The following is a 14530-nucleotide window of genomic DNA, read 5'->3' on the forward strand; positions in this document are numbered from 1 at the left end:
TCTGCTCGGCAGGGGCTGGGTCCTACCGCGCCGGCGACGCGGGGACCCTTAGAAACCACGGGAACGGATCCCGTGGACATGGTGACTCGGCTGGCACCGTTATCGCTCTCCCGGCTTGTGAAAGAGCCTTTTTAAAGGCTACGGATCGGGCGCCGGGGAGTAGCGTGGTGCTTTGAGTCCTCCGCTTCCCCTGCCGGGCGCAGCCGCATGCCATTCGGCGGAGAGCGCTGGCTTCTTCCAAAGGAAATTCAGACAATTGATCAACAACCCGTGAGTAATTGGGTAACCGGGTTTAAAAGGAGGAAAAAAGAAAATTTTTTCTGGATTTGGCACGAGCGGGAGGGGATCCAAAAAAGGAAGTCAGTCCCCTCCCTGATTGTAAACATGCTAAAACAAGGACTGAGAAACCAAGATCTATTCAGAAGCTTATTGATGATAAAAATTACCAACTCCACGATGTGAATTATAAGAACTGTGCTGGAGGAGAGGAGTCGAGGGTGAGGAAAAAGCAACCCCCCCCTGGGAACCGGGGCGATTCGGACAGCCTGGCGAAGAGAGATGGAGATTTTGACAGCTGTCAAAGGAGCTGTCAAAACTGGAAATTATAAAGAGGACTTTGCTACAAGTTCTTTGCTGGTTAATTTTGTTACAATTTGATACAAATATGGATATAAGCTGTCGGGAAAAAGAAACAACAAATTGACTTTTGGATTAGAGGATACAAAGTTATTGTAATCCCTCTAGAGGGGATTCGGGACATTACAAGTGTCGTATGTGGAAAACTACTCTGGGATGTGCAAAGGTCTTATCTCCTGGGAAAGCTGCAGAACTGAAATATTATTTTGTCTACAGAGGTGACTATAATACAATAGAATCTTCTATTGAAGCAAGAAAGGAACTGGACGTAAGTCTGTGTCCCTGAATAACAAACCTCTGTAGAGACGTTAAATTTTGGAACAAGAATGTTTTGACAGCTGAACAAGACAGAAACCTGAGAAACCAAGAAATAAAAGAGTAGATGACTGAATACGACACGGAAAGAATAATGGGAGGAGCAACAAAAGATTAAAGAAAATTAAAGGCCTCTATTAGATTGGATTTTCGAAGTTAAACATCATTAAAACAACCAAATTCGAAGAAAACAGCATGATGGACTGAGATAAATTTGGCTGTGGACTTAAGATCTCCAGGCCGACAACATACAGACAAATGGACATGGGGAATCAAAACCGGGGAAGGGAGGGGGAACCTTAGAATCCAAAGGCTTTGTAACCAACTTTTTGAATTTCTCTATACTTTCTATCTTATATTCTTTATAACTTTGATATTTTATGTTTCTGTTTTTTTCTTTCTTTTAGAAAGGGGGAACTCGTGGAAGGAATGAGAGCGGATCTTGGGGAAAAATTTTGTTCTATTATAAGACAAGGAGTGATGCTAAGATGGTGTAAATTTAAATTGGTTTATGAGTAAAATATATTAGGTTTAATTGGGGATGAGAACTTGTGGAACCAACTTAGATAAAGGGGAATACAATCGGGAGGGGAAGGAGGAAGTCCCAGAAAGAAGGTTATGAAAAGAAGGGTTTAAATTAGTCTCTCTTTTTCTTTCTTTCCTTTATCTTTCTTATTTTTCTATTCTGTTATTATTGGAAATTTTAATAAATATGATTATATATAAAAAAAACAGAATGGAGAGGTTGGATCTTCTTGCAGTCCATGGGACTCTCAAGAGTCTCCTCCAGCATTAATTTACCCCTCCTCTACATTAATTTACCCCAATTAATTAATTAATTTACCCCAATTAATTAATTTACCCCAATTAATTTACCCCAATTAATTCACCCCTCCTCTACATTAATTTACCCCAATTCTTTGCCTTGCAAATGTGTATCTTATCAGTTATTTGCTAAATTTCTATCTTTCTGCCACAGTGGTATGCAATGCACTGATGTGCCCAGATCTAACTTACGTTGGGTCAGTCCAATCTTCTACAAGTTTTCTCCCAAGTATTTATATTATTTGTGTATTTATTAAATTTATGCCTTGCCCTTCCTCTCAAAGGAGCTCAGTAGGAATGTAAGGCGGCAGCTCCAACCTGTCTCTGGCACAATTGGTTCTGTTTCCATTCTGCTGCAGTTCGGTTTCCTCAAAATGTTGCTTTATTTTTCTTGCCATCTGCTGTGTAATGTAATTTACAGAGTCATTGATGTGATCCATGTAAATTGGACGTGATTAATGGTGTGGTTATTTCCACCCCGCTCATTCCAGTGCAAAGGGCAAGCCACTTAAATGGGGAATGGGAGTAGTCAATTACATATCATGTGCTGATTTAAAACAACAACAGCCAAGCCAATTGGTGATCTCTGGATTGATTCCAAAATAAGCAGTCACCCACAATTTCCATTTGTTCCCCTTCTCAATGGGAATTATCTGAAATCCCTAGTTCCTAAATTCTTCTGTGTTAAGCGAGCCTCGCTCCCTGATACATAGGCATAAGACTGTGGTCTTAAATTGCTTCTACGGACATTCCATTTCCCAAGGGAACTCTGGGAATTGTAGTTTTAAGAGAGATGGCCTGGAGAATTCTCATCACATTCATCATCTTTTGGGTAGAAGTCACAGCTGGGCCAGAAAACAGCTATATGCTTGGAACACAAATGTACTCTTGTGTATGTTTTAAGGTGATGTTGGGGGCAAATCTGCCTGAAGTGTAGCCTCCTTGTCCTCAACTCCTCGTTTCACCTTTCAACTGTACACATATGTTTAATAAAACGGCTATTTGCCATTTATAGAGAACTGTTGTGCTTCTGGATTTTGTCCTCGGTTCTCCAATTCCTTCAGTGTAGAACTACAGAATCATAGACTTGGAAGGGTCCTCAGATGTCTTCAAATCCTAATGGAAGGAGATATTTGATACTTATCAAAAGGATGGAGGGAAGTTCAGATTGTGTGTTTTTCTTTTTTCGGATGTGTGGTTTTTCTTTTTTCTTTCTTTTTTCTTTTGTAATTTTTTCTCTGTATTTTCATATATGTCTGTTTTCCGTGTATAACTTCAATAAAAATGTATTTAAAAAAAAAAAAAAAAAAAGATGTCTTCAAATCCAACCCTGCAATACATGGAAAGAGAGAATGAGAGAGGGAGAGGGAGAGGGAGAGGGAGAGGGAGAGGGGGGTGGAACATCTGTTCCAACAGCACTCCTGATAGGTTGAACCAGGCATAGACAAACTTGGCCCTCCAGATGTTTTGGAACTACAACTCCCATCATCCCTAGCTAAAAGGACCAGTGGTCAGGGCTGATGGGAATTGTAGTCCCAAAACATCTGGACGGCCGAGTTTACCTATGCCTGGGTTGGACCATCCATCTTCTTCCTGAGAATCTCTAACAAAGGAGAGCTCATTACACACCCACCCAAAAAATACATTTTACTGAATCTTAATAGCAGCAAGCAGGTTTCAGAAAAAAAGAAAAGAAATGGTTGGTTTGTTTTTGAAAAAGTTTTCGCAATTACCAGTGAAGAGGTATAAAATATAGCTATGGGGTTTTACTGAGTCACTCATGAAACATACCAAGAAGAAAAAAAGATGTGTGGTCTATAATTACACATAATGAATCAAAACAGAGTTCACAACCTCCCGAGTTAGCATTTCCCACTGCCGTCCTAATGCTCACAACGTGTGTGTTTCTCTTTGTAATTCTAAGACTGTCAGAAGTCCAAGTCCCATCTTGTTCTCGCAATAGCCAACCTGATGGCCCAGTTGGAAGCCCTGCAAGAAGGACCTGAGGGCAAGACCAACTCTCCCCACTGGTGATCTTCAGCAATTGGTGTTCAAAGGCTTAGTGCTGCCAATGGTTGAGGAAGAACATGGGTAGGCAAACTAAGGCCGGGGGGCCGGATCAGGCCCAATCACCTTCTCAATCCGGCCCGCGGACAGTCCAGGAAAGCCATTTCCGAACTGGAGAGGAGAGGGGGTTGCGGGATACCCCCTCCCACACACGCGGGGGCTGGCCTTTTTGCCCCCGCGAGAACAAGGGAATCCCCGGGCGTGCCTGCAACCCTGCCCACCAATCGGCGGGCTAGGGAGGAGTGGCCTAGCCCATTTAAGGCCAGGCACGACCGGGGACCACCCTCTTTGCCCCGTTCCAGCAAGGGGGGGAAGGAAGCGCCATCACCTTCCCCCAATGAAAAGGGTAGTCCGGTAGAGGACTCTGGGGGGCGTTGCCTTGTCCGAAACCTAGGGAGGTAAGGGCCTCCAGCACGCCCCCGAGCGGTGACACCCGTGGGATCCTAGTTGTCGTACTTCAACAGGACCCCCACGGCTTGTGGATAACCCTTCCCGGTCTCCATGCCGGGTAGTCAATAGGAGCCAATGCCTAAGGCCAATACCTTGCTATTCCTGTAATCAATAAAGTTGCGGCCTTTTTATGCCCATTAACCTTAAATAATGTGTCCTGTGTCTTCATTTCACAGGGGGGAGGAGACTTGCCATGCAATCAGCGTGTTTTTACATGAGTAGAATGTGTCCTTGTATTTAAAATGCATCTATGGGTTATTTGTGGGGCATAGGAATTCATTATTTTTTCTTTCCTTTTTCAAAATATAGTCTGGCCCTCCACAAGGTCTGAGGAACAGTGGACTGGCCCCTTGCTGAAAAAGTTTGCTGACCCCTGAAGTAGAACATAGCCATTATGGGTCATTGTGCTTGTGGGCTTCTGGTCGGCGACTGTGAGAACAGAATGCTGGACTAAATGGGCTGTTGGCTTGATCCATCAAACTCTTCCTAGGTTCTTAAGTAGAACATAGCCATTGTACAGCGGTACCTTGATTCTGAAACACATTGGTACTCAAACAAATTGGAACCCAAACACTACAAACCCAGAAGTAAGTGTTCTGGTTTGTGAACCTTTTTCGGAAGCCAAACAAGCTCCATTTTGAGTGTTACGCTTCCAATTTGAGTGCTACACTTCCGTTTTGAACGTTACACCTGAGGTCTGTCTGTTTTTGCTATTTATTTTGTGTTTTGTTTTCGCGGCTCTTTTTATTTTATTTTTGTGACTGTGTAGAACCCAGTTCAACTACTGACTGATTGATTGTGTGACTGCAGTACATTGTTTATTGCTTTCCTTTTATGGATCCATGGTCCCGTTAGATAGTAAAATCCATGTTAAATTGCTGTTTTTAAAAGTCTGGAATGGATTAATCCATTTTGCATTACTTTCTATGGGAAAACGTACCTTCGTTTTGGAACGCTTTGGTTTTGGAACGGACTTCCGGAAAGGATTAAGTTTGGGAACCAAGGTAACTAGTAGCCACTGAATGCCATATCCTCTAAATAGGGCTTATGTCTATGGAACCACCAGATCTCATCTTCCATCTATGAAAACACAGTAGTGCCCCGCAAGACGAATGCCTCGCAAGACGAAAAACTCGCTAGACGAAAGGGTTTTGCGGTTTTTGAGCTGCTTCGCAAGACGAATTTCCCTATGGGCTTGCTTCGCAAGACAGAAACGTCTTGCAAGTTTGTTTCCTTTTTCTTAACACCCTTAATACAGTTGCGACTTGACTTCGAGGAGCAACTCATAGAACGCGGTGTGGTAGCCTTTTTTGAGGTTTTTGGCGATTTTTGAAGCTTTCCAAAACTTTTCCGACACTGTGCTTCGCAAGACGAAAAATTCGCTAGATGAAAAAACTCACGGAACAATTTAATTTCGTCTTGCGAGGCACCACTGCAGTTCTTTCTGCTTTGGTCTTCACAACAGCCACCGCAACCTAATTCCATGGGATTGACTATATCAGCCGCTGACAAAGAGGCATCACAACAACAACAAACTGCCTGCAGGCCTTCAGCTTACCCATATCCACCACCCTCAGCCTTCAAGGTATCCTCCACCCTCCGGCAGTTATTTATTTCACAATAAAAATAAATAAATATGTTGAAATACTGACAGCTAGCATTCCATTCTCTTGATCTCACAACAGCGCATGTAGGGCTGTAATCAGCATGAGACCTACTCAGAGTAGACCTGCTGAAAATAATCAACATTACTTTTTTTTTAAAAAAAATCATTTTTATTTTATCCTCTTGGTTTCTGAGTTTTCCAGTGAATGTTTTCCATTTCGACATAGTCCATGAGCTTGGTCTGCCATTCCTCTCTGGTCTTCTTTCCTTCTCTGGGCAAGTAACATCTGGGCAGCTGTTGTTCCACACATGAAAAGTCTTTTCTGCTCCTTTGGAATGTTGGTACTTGCAATTCCTAATTAAAAAAGCTTCTGGTTTATTAACAAAGGTTATTTTGAACAATTTTTTTTTTCAAGTCAACCAAATATGATAAAAGGTACCTTCTTTTTCTTTATATTTCCAGTAGGTATCTGTACTTGTCCTATACATTTTGCTAGCTTAAAGTAAAGTAAAGGGACCCCTGACCGTTAGGTCCAGTCATGGACGACTCTGGGGTTGCGGCACTTATCTCGCTTTATTGGCCGAGGGAGCCGGCGTACAACTTCTGGGTCATGTGGCCAGCATGACCAAGCCGTTTCTGGCAAACGAGAGCAGCGCACGGAAACGCCTTTTACCTTCCCGCCGGAGTGGTACCTATTGATCTACTTGCACTTTGACGTGCTTTCGAACTGCTAGGTTGGCAGGAGCAGGGACTGAGCAATGGGAGCTCACCCGTCGCAGGGATTCAAACCGCCAACCTTCTGATCGGCAAGTCCTAGGCTCTGTGGTTTAACCCACAGCGCCACCCGCGTCCCTTTTGCCAGCTTAGTAGGAGTCAAATACCACATTACTGAGGCCATGCATTTTAATGAGTCTGTGCAGAGCTTACTTGTAGACTACCCATCACATTTAAAACAAGTCTAGCCCTCCAGAAGTTGTCCAGCCACAACTCCCATAAGGTCCCAGCCCAGTGGAGAAGGGTGATGGGAGTTGTAGTCTGACAGCATCTGAAGGTAGGGATGTCTGCCTCTTTCAATTTTGGTTTTTTCTCATAAGAATGTAAGATGAGCCTGCTGGGTGAGGATAACAACAACAACAACAACAGCAACAACAACAACATATTATTATTTATACCCCGCCCTTCTGGCTGGGTTTCTCCAACTACTCTGGGCGGCTTCCAACAGAATATTAAAATACAATAATCTATTAAACATGAAAAGCTTCCCGAAACAGGGCTGCCTTCAGATTTCTTCTAAAAGTCTGGTAGTTGTTGTTCTCTTTGACATCTGATGGGAGGGTGTTCCACAGGGCGGGCACCACCACCGAGAAGGCCCTCTGCCTGGTTCCCTGTAACATTTGTTCTCGCAGTGAGGGAACCGCCAGAAGGCCCTCGGAGCTAGACCTCAGTGTCAGGGCAGAACGATGGGGGTGGAGACGCACCTTCAGGTATACTGGACAATGGTTCATCCAGTCCAGTATCCAGTTCTCAGAGTGGCCAACCAGATATCTCAATGGGCAATCCTCAAGCAAGACCAGGCACAAGAGCTCTCCCCTCTCCCTCCTGGGGTTTCTCGTTTCTAGTACGCAGAAGAATTACTGCCTCAGTTTTTCTCATATTCCTAATCTTAATTTCAGTTCTCCACATTTCCACATCGGTTTACAGGTTTTTAATCTTGTACGTATTACTTGGATGGAGAACTGCATTGCAAAATTCAGACAAGTGCAAATCTCAAACGATAGCTGTGGCTCGGTTCATGTGTTGTTTCATGGAGAACAAATTAGGGAGGTACATCTTCACATGCAAAGCCAAACTGAATTTCACCCGTCTCTATCTAGAAGACACCACAAAATTTTATTATTATTTTATTTATTAAATTTGTATACCGCCCTATATACACGGGTCTCAAAGGGAGCAAGCAAGGGCAGCAGCCTCTGCTGCAAATAATGTTAATTGTAAAACATCAAGATGCATTAGTTTCCTCCTTTGGTTCGCCCAAATCTGCCTTTCCCCAAAACTAGCAGATAAGTTCTGAAGAAACGCTTTAGAAGAGCTGTAGACCCAAAGGCAGAAGAAAGGCAGGCACAAGGTCCTTGATTCAGGAGTGTTCCACTTGGAAATCCAGAGGCTATGAACCTCCAGTTAATACTTTTAAGTCTTCCATCACTCATTGTCCCACATAAACAGGAAAACACCCAGGTAGGTCTTCAATCTCTGCTTTCAAGTTGCAGTCAACAGAGCAATTAGCCTCATCTAGGAAAGTCTTTGATAACAGCCGTCAATCTACAGGCGTGTGTCTTCACCGTGTAGCAGCGGGGTGTTAATGCAGACAAAGTCCTGAGCATGTCCCAAGCTTATTTTTTTTAAAAAAAATATTTTTTATTGCATTTTTTCCCAGATAAAGATATACAGTCAATTATACAAAGAAACATCAACAACAAAGAAAGAAAAGAAGAAAAAATAGAGCACTTCAAAGCTTATTTCAGTCTTCTATCGGACTTCCCCACATCTCCCCCACAATGCATTCTTGGCAATAAAAATATCAGCAAATTATATCCTTATTTCATGCGTTTCTTTTATACTTTTAAAAACTTGCGTTTTAGTTTAAATTACTTGTTATCAATTTATTCTAAAGAAACGAATATGGTGTCATTTTAAACATTTAAACATTAATCCTTTCATTAATTATTTATTTAGTTTCATATGTCATCCACTCTCATTGCTGGAGCTAATCTTTCCAAATCATGCGAGTTCTTATAATTCATATAATTTGTAAAGCTTTTGCAAATAGTCCTTAAATTTTTTCCAGTCCTCCTCCATTGCTTCTTCTCCCAAATCTCGGATCCTGGCAGTCATCTCGGCCAATTCCATGTAGTCCATCAATTGCGTCTGCCACTCTTCCAGTGTGGGTAAATCTTGTGTCTTCCAGTACTTTGCAATAAGAATTCTTGCTGCTGTAGTTGCATACATGAAAAACGTTCTGTCCTTCTTTAACACTTTCTGGCCAACAATGCCCAGTAGGAAGGCCTCTGGTTTCTTCTGAGCATGTCCCAAGCTTAGACTAAGAACATCATTTGTTTAAGGCAGGGGTAGACAACTTGGAGGCCTCCGGATGTTGCGAGACTACAACTCCCTTCATCCCTGGCCATTATTAATGTTGTCTTGGACTAATGGGAGTTGGCATCCAATGACAGTTGGAGGACACCATGTTGCCCCCCCTGGTTTAAATTATATACTTCTATCTGCTGTTATATAGCATGAGTGAAGAACCGGTGGACCTCCAGATGTCATTGATTCCAGCTCCCTTCAGCCTGGCAGCTGGGGTGGACAGTGGTCAGAAGTGATAGGAGTTGTGATGCACCAATATCTGGAGTTCCCCACATTCACCACCCCTGATATGTAGGGATACCTAGATCAGAGGTGGCCCTCCAGATGTTATTGGACTCCATATCCCAGCAACCCCTATGGTCAATGGTGGGAATGATGGGTCTCATGAATGTTGGGAGTAGTAGTCTAGCAACATCTGGAGGGCCACAGATCAGCCACTCATGATCTAGATACTTGTGGGCCTGGACCTCCTGCCTGGGGGAAAGAGGATGGAGATGCTCAGTGCCAGCTCTATGTTTTGGAGAAGAAACTCTCAATGATCCCCCTTCCTTGGTGAGTCTACCTCCATGGTGCCATCATTCTCAGCTGCTTCTGCTCCCCTGACTCTCCACAGCTTGTCAAACAGAGTCAACAAGGAAGCAGGCGGTGGCATCTACTGGTCATCGCTCTCTCCACCACCATTTTCTGAGCCAAAACAAAAGGCAGGTGAACCAGTAGGTTTCAAGGTTGAAGAGGATAAGCCAGTCCAGGAGATCATCATCACCATGTCCCCTATGCCATAAGTTGTGAAGTTAGTGGGTACTTGTGACTATAGGTGAAGTGGGGAGGGGGGGTTGACCTTGTTAGGATATTGATGTTCCGTTTCACCTAAACAGAAAGGAGAATGTTAGCCACTTTTAGACTCCTTCGGGTAGTGATAAAGCAGGATATCAAATCCAAACTCTTCTTCTTCTTCTTCTAGTACGGATGTGGGTGGCACTGTGGTCTAAGCCACTGAGCCTCTTGGGCTTGCTGATCGGAAGGTCAGCAGTTCAAATCCCTGCAATGGAGTGAGCTCCCATTGCTCTGTCCCAGCTCCTGCCAACCTAGCTGTTCAAAAGCACACCAGTGCAAATAGATAAATAGGTACCGCTCCGGAGGGAAGGTAAACGGCATTTCTGTGTGCTCAGGTTTCCATCACAGTGTTCTGTTGTGCCAGTTTAGTCCTGCTGGCCACATGACCCAGAAAGCTGCCTGTGCACTGGTGGAGGAAGAACGCGATCTCATCGTGGCCACCCCCTCGCTCGCGCTGGGTGCCACGCCCCCAGGACACGTGCCACGCCCCCGGGCCGTGCCCCAGCCCCACTCCCACCTGCTCTCTGCCCCGGTGCCAGAGCATGAAGCTCCGCCTCTGTGTCTGTTGTCAAACGCCAGCTCCCTTGGCCTGAAGCGAGATGTGTGCCGCAACCCCATAGTCGCCCTTGACTGGACTTAACTGTCCATCAGTCCTTTACCCTTTTTTTACCTTTCTTATGTTCTTATAAGTGAAAAGGTTCTGCAAAGAACCTTCATCTCAGTGGTAATTCTGCTGCAACTGGTCTCTCAGTGGGTCGTTTTTTTTTGGGGGGGGGGTCCCACACTTTTCCGTGGTTGAGGTCTGATGTGAAGGTCCACGTCTGTAGAAAATATCCCTCTTGGCATTCTTGCTGAAGAACATGTTTTCTTATTTGTCCCTTGCTAATTATTGTCCTCTGAGTTGTTTGTCTTCCCCAGACAAAATTACAGCTGTAATTTTAAGATGCAACCTGAAATCTGACTTGCAGATCCCTGATCCAGATGGTGCAACGAAATGTATGAGTTTCCTTCGCTGTGTTTCCTTGCTGTGATTCATTCTGGTTGAAAGCTAACTGGGAGCTTGATTTGACCTTGGACTTTGCTGTCATCTGCCTTCCATTTTTTCAAAAGTCCCTGCCCCCCCATGGAAGAACATCCATTTTTCCTCCTAGGAAACAGTACAGAGTTTTGAGTTTACCTTCTCTTTGCAAGTTGGCTGAGGGAGGCATGGAGGCATTTTGGAGAATCTGCCAAAAAAATGAAACAGAAAGCAGGATGTCCCACATCCAGAATAGGAAAATCAACACAGCAAATTCAGTCAGCGTTCACTGTTGTTGTTTTCAGTGTGCAAATGATACATAATTGATTACAACTGAAATAAAAAAATAAGGTCACACAAACACATATAATAAATGTTCATAACTGCATATATAAACCACATGTCTGAAACCCCACAGAAAAAGTCCTGAAACCATTTTGTCCCTCCCAAATTGACCTCAAATATTTCTCTGCAAGGTCGAAGGAAAATGGAAAAGCCTCCCCATTGTCTTTTCGTTCACAAATCCTGTCTTAAGGTTATGTCTGTGTATAAATAGGGTGAGCCTGTGACCTGGCTCACAAACTAAGTATTTATCATTACAAAAGACTGGCCAGGCTCCCTAGGGTATCAAGTGACCATTAACAGGTAACCTGCCAGACAGGAGATAAGCAACGCACTCAGATTTCTGTTGTAGACCTTCCTTTTCTATGATGTAGGTATGATGTTTGTGGGGGGTAGTATTGGGTTACACCCCTTCTGTGATGTATGTATGATGTATGGAGGGGTGGTCTTGAGCTCCAGGGCAGGGAATTTAAATGTCTGTATAAGGGCGGGCACACCTTTGTTCTGGTTCCTCCTCCTCCTCCTGCGTGTGAGGGGAGCACCCTGTTGCAACAGCTCAATAAAGATCAGGCTTACGAGCTGCTTTGCTTCTCAATATTCTCTGGCTGGCCTCTGTTATTTTCTCCGACCGATGGAGAACCTGCAAAGGACTCTATAAGGGCTCTTGTGTCCCCCATAAGGGAATAAGGGCAGATTTTTGCTTATTACACAACCCCCTTCCGACACAACACACACTCACACACACACACTTTGCATTGTATTTCCTTTGCATTGAAATGAATGGGTTTCCATGTTGGTGGGAGAGGACTCCAATTTACATAGCAAGATACTGATATGTCATTTGCTAAGAGTCTCCCGTTCTACATTCTCTATTACGAACTGGTTTAACGAAGCTTTCTTTATAGCCACATCAGAGAACCTTTCGTAAGAATATTTTAAATGATTATGTAGGAGATGCCTGGTGGGAGAGGAACCTCCCAACTTCTCCTGCGAAGAATCAGGAATGGCTAAGGGAGCTGGGCATGTTTAGCCTGGAGAAGAGGAGGTTAAGGGTTGATATGATAGCCATGCTCAAATATATAAAAGGATGTCACATAGAGGAGGGAGAAAGGTTGTTTTCTGCTGCTCCAGAGAAGCGGACCCAGAGCAATGGATCCAAACTACAAGAAAGAAGATTCCACCTAAACATTAGGAAGAACTTCCTGACAGTGAGAGCTGTTCGACAGTGGAATTTGCTGCCAAGGAGTGTGGTGGAGACTCCTTCTTTGGAGGTCTTTAAGCAGAGGCTTGACAACCATATGTCAGGAGTGCTCTGGTGGTGTTTCCTGCTTGGCAGGGGGTTGGACTCGATGGCCCTTGTGGTCTCTTCCAACTCTATGATTCTATGATTCTAGGTCATCTGGTAGATCTCACCTTTACACAGTTTCTTGGTCTTTTCCTCGCTCATGCCCACATCTCCTTGTTTATTTGGTTTTTCAGATTAAAGTTTTACAATCACATATCCAACATACAACATAAAAACAAAATTCCAAAGCATCTCCTGGACTTCTCTCCTCCCCATTGCTAGTCATTTCCTCCTTCATCTTTTATAATACTCCAAATCTTTTACATCTCCATTATGTCCAAAATTTACCATTACACTACAGTAGTAACTCGGTTTAAGAACAGCCCTATTTATGAACGATTCAGTTTATGAACTCTGCAAAACCGGAAGTCGTGTCCCAGTTTGCAAACTTTACCTCGGTCTAAGAACGGAATCCGAACGGTGGAAGGGCACTGGTGGTGGGAGGCCTCATTAGGGAAAGCGCCTCAGTTTAAGAACAGTTTTGGTTTAAGAATGGACTTCCGGAACGGATTAAGTTCATAAACCGAAGTACCACTGTACAAGTGTTATTCCAATCCTACTAATGATTTTAGCTGTTTACAATGGCTTTTAAGATAAATTATAAATTTTTCCCATTCCTTATTAAAATTTTGCTCTTCCTGATTTCTGATTTTTCCCAACATTTTTGCCATTTTGGCACAATCCATCAACTTAATCTGCTATTCTTCTCTGGCAGGAACTTTATCTTCTTTCCATCTCTGGGTCAACAACATCTGTGCAGCCATGGTCACATACATAAATAGTCTTTTCTGCTCCATTGGGATTTTGGCACCTAGAATTTCTAAAAGAAAGGCTTCAGGGTTGTTTTTTTAGAAAAAGTTATTTTAACCTTTTTTTCAATTCATGGTACAGTCATACCTTGGAAGTCAAACAGCTTAGGTCCCAAACGTTTTGGTTTGCAATGTTCGGGAGCCAAAACGTCCGGGAACTAAGCTGTTTGACTTCCAAGGTACAACTGTATAATGAATTGGAAAAAAAAATGTTTAAAATAACCTAACTTCTTTCTTTCTTTCTTTCTTTCTTTCTTTCTTTCTTTCTTTCTTTCTTTCTTTCTTTCTTTCTCTCTCTCTCTCTCTCTCTCTCTCTCTCTCTCTCTCTCTCTTTCTCTCTCTATGTCTTTCTTTCTTTGGTGATCCCTCGTAGCTGAGTAAGACTGTCTTCCATAAACACAGTTTTAACAATTAATCCATAAGTGACCCTGGAGGCCAATTCTGGATCCACACATCCTTCCACAGTGGGGACATTGGTTTCTGGGTGGGAACCTCTTTTGTTGACCACTGGCTGTTCTCCAACTGGAGTGCTCACAGGCCAGTGTTTCCCAGTTGTTGGTGTTTATACTATTTTTTTTTTTTAGATTTGCCTTGAAACAGTCTTTAAACCTCTTTTGTTGACCACCAGCATTACGCTTTCCATTCTTGAGTCTGGAATAGAGTAGTTGCTTTGGAAGACGATCATCAGGCATCCACACAACATGACCAGTCCAAAGAAGTTGATGCTGAAGAATCATTGCTTCGAAACTGGTGATCTTTGCTTCTTCCAGCACACTGGCATTAGTTCACCTGTCTTCCCAAGTGATGTGTAAAAATTTTCAGAGACACCATTGATGGAATCTTTTGAGGAGTTGGGGATGGCGTTTATAAGTGGTCCATGTTTCACAAGCATACGGTAAGGTTGGTACTACAATAGCTTTGTCAACAAGCATTTGGGTTTTCCTGCAAATGTCCCAGTCCTCAAACACTCTGCACTTCAGTCGGGAGAAAGCCACACTCGCGAAGCTCAGGCAATGCTGGATTTCGGCATCAGTGTTGACCCTTGTGGAAAGCCCAGGTAGAAGTGATCAACACTTTCCAAAGTTACACCATTGAATTGAATTTGATGCCCTGCAGAGGGGTTGTTTTGTACTTCTTGG

Source organism: Podarcis vaucheri (genome assembly GCF_965113315.1).
Source record: "Podarcis vaucheri genome assembly, chromosome: 16".
NCBI lineage: Eukaryota > Metazoa > Chordata > Lepidosauria > Squamata > Lacertidae > Podarcis > Podarcis vaucheri.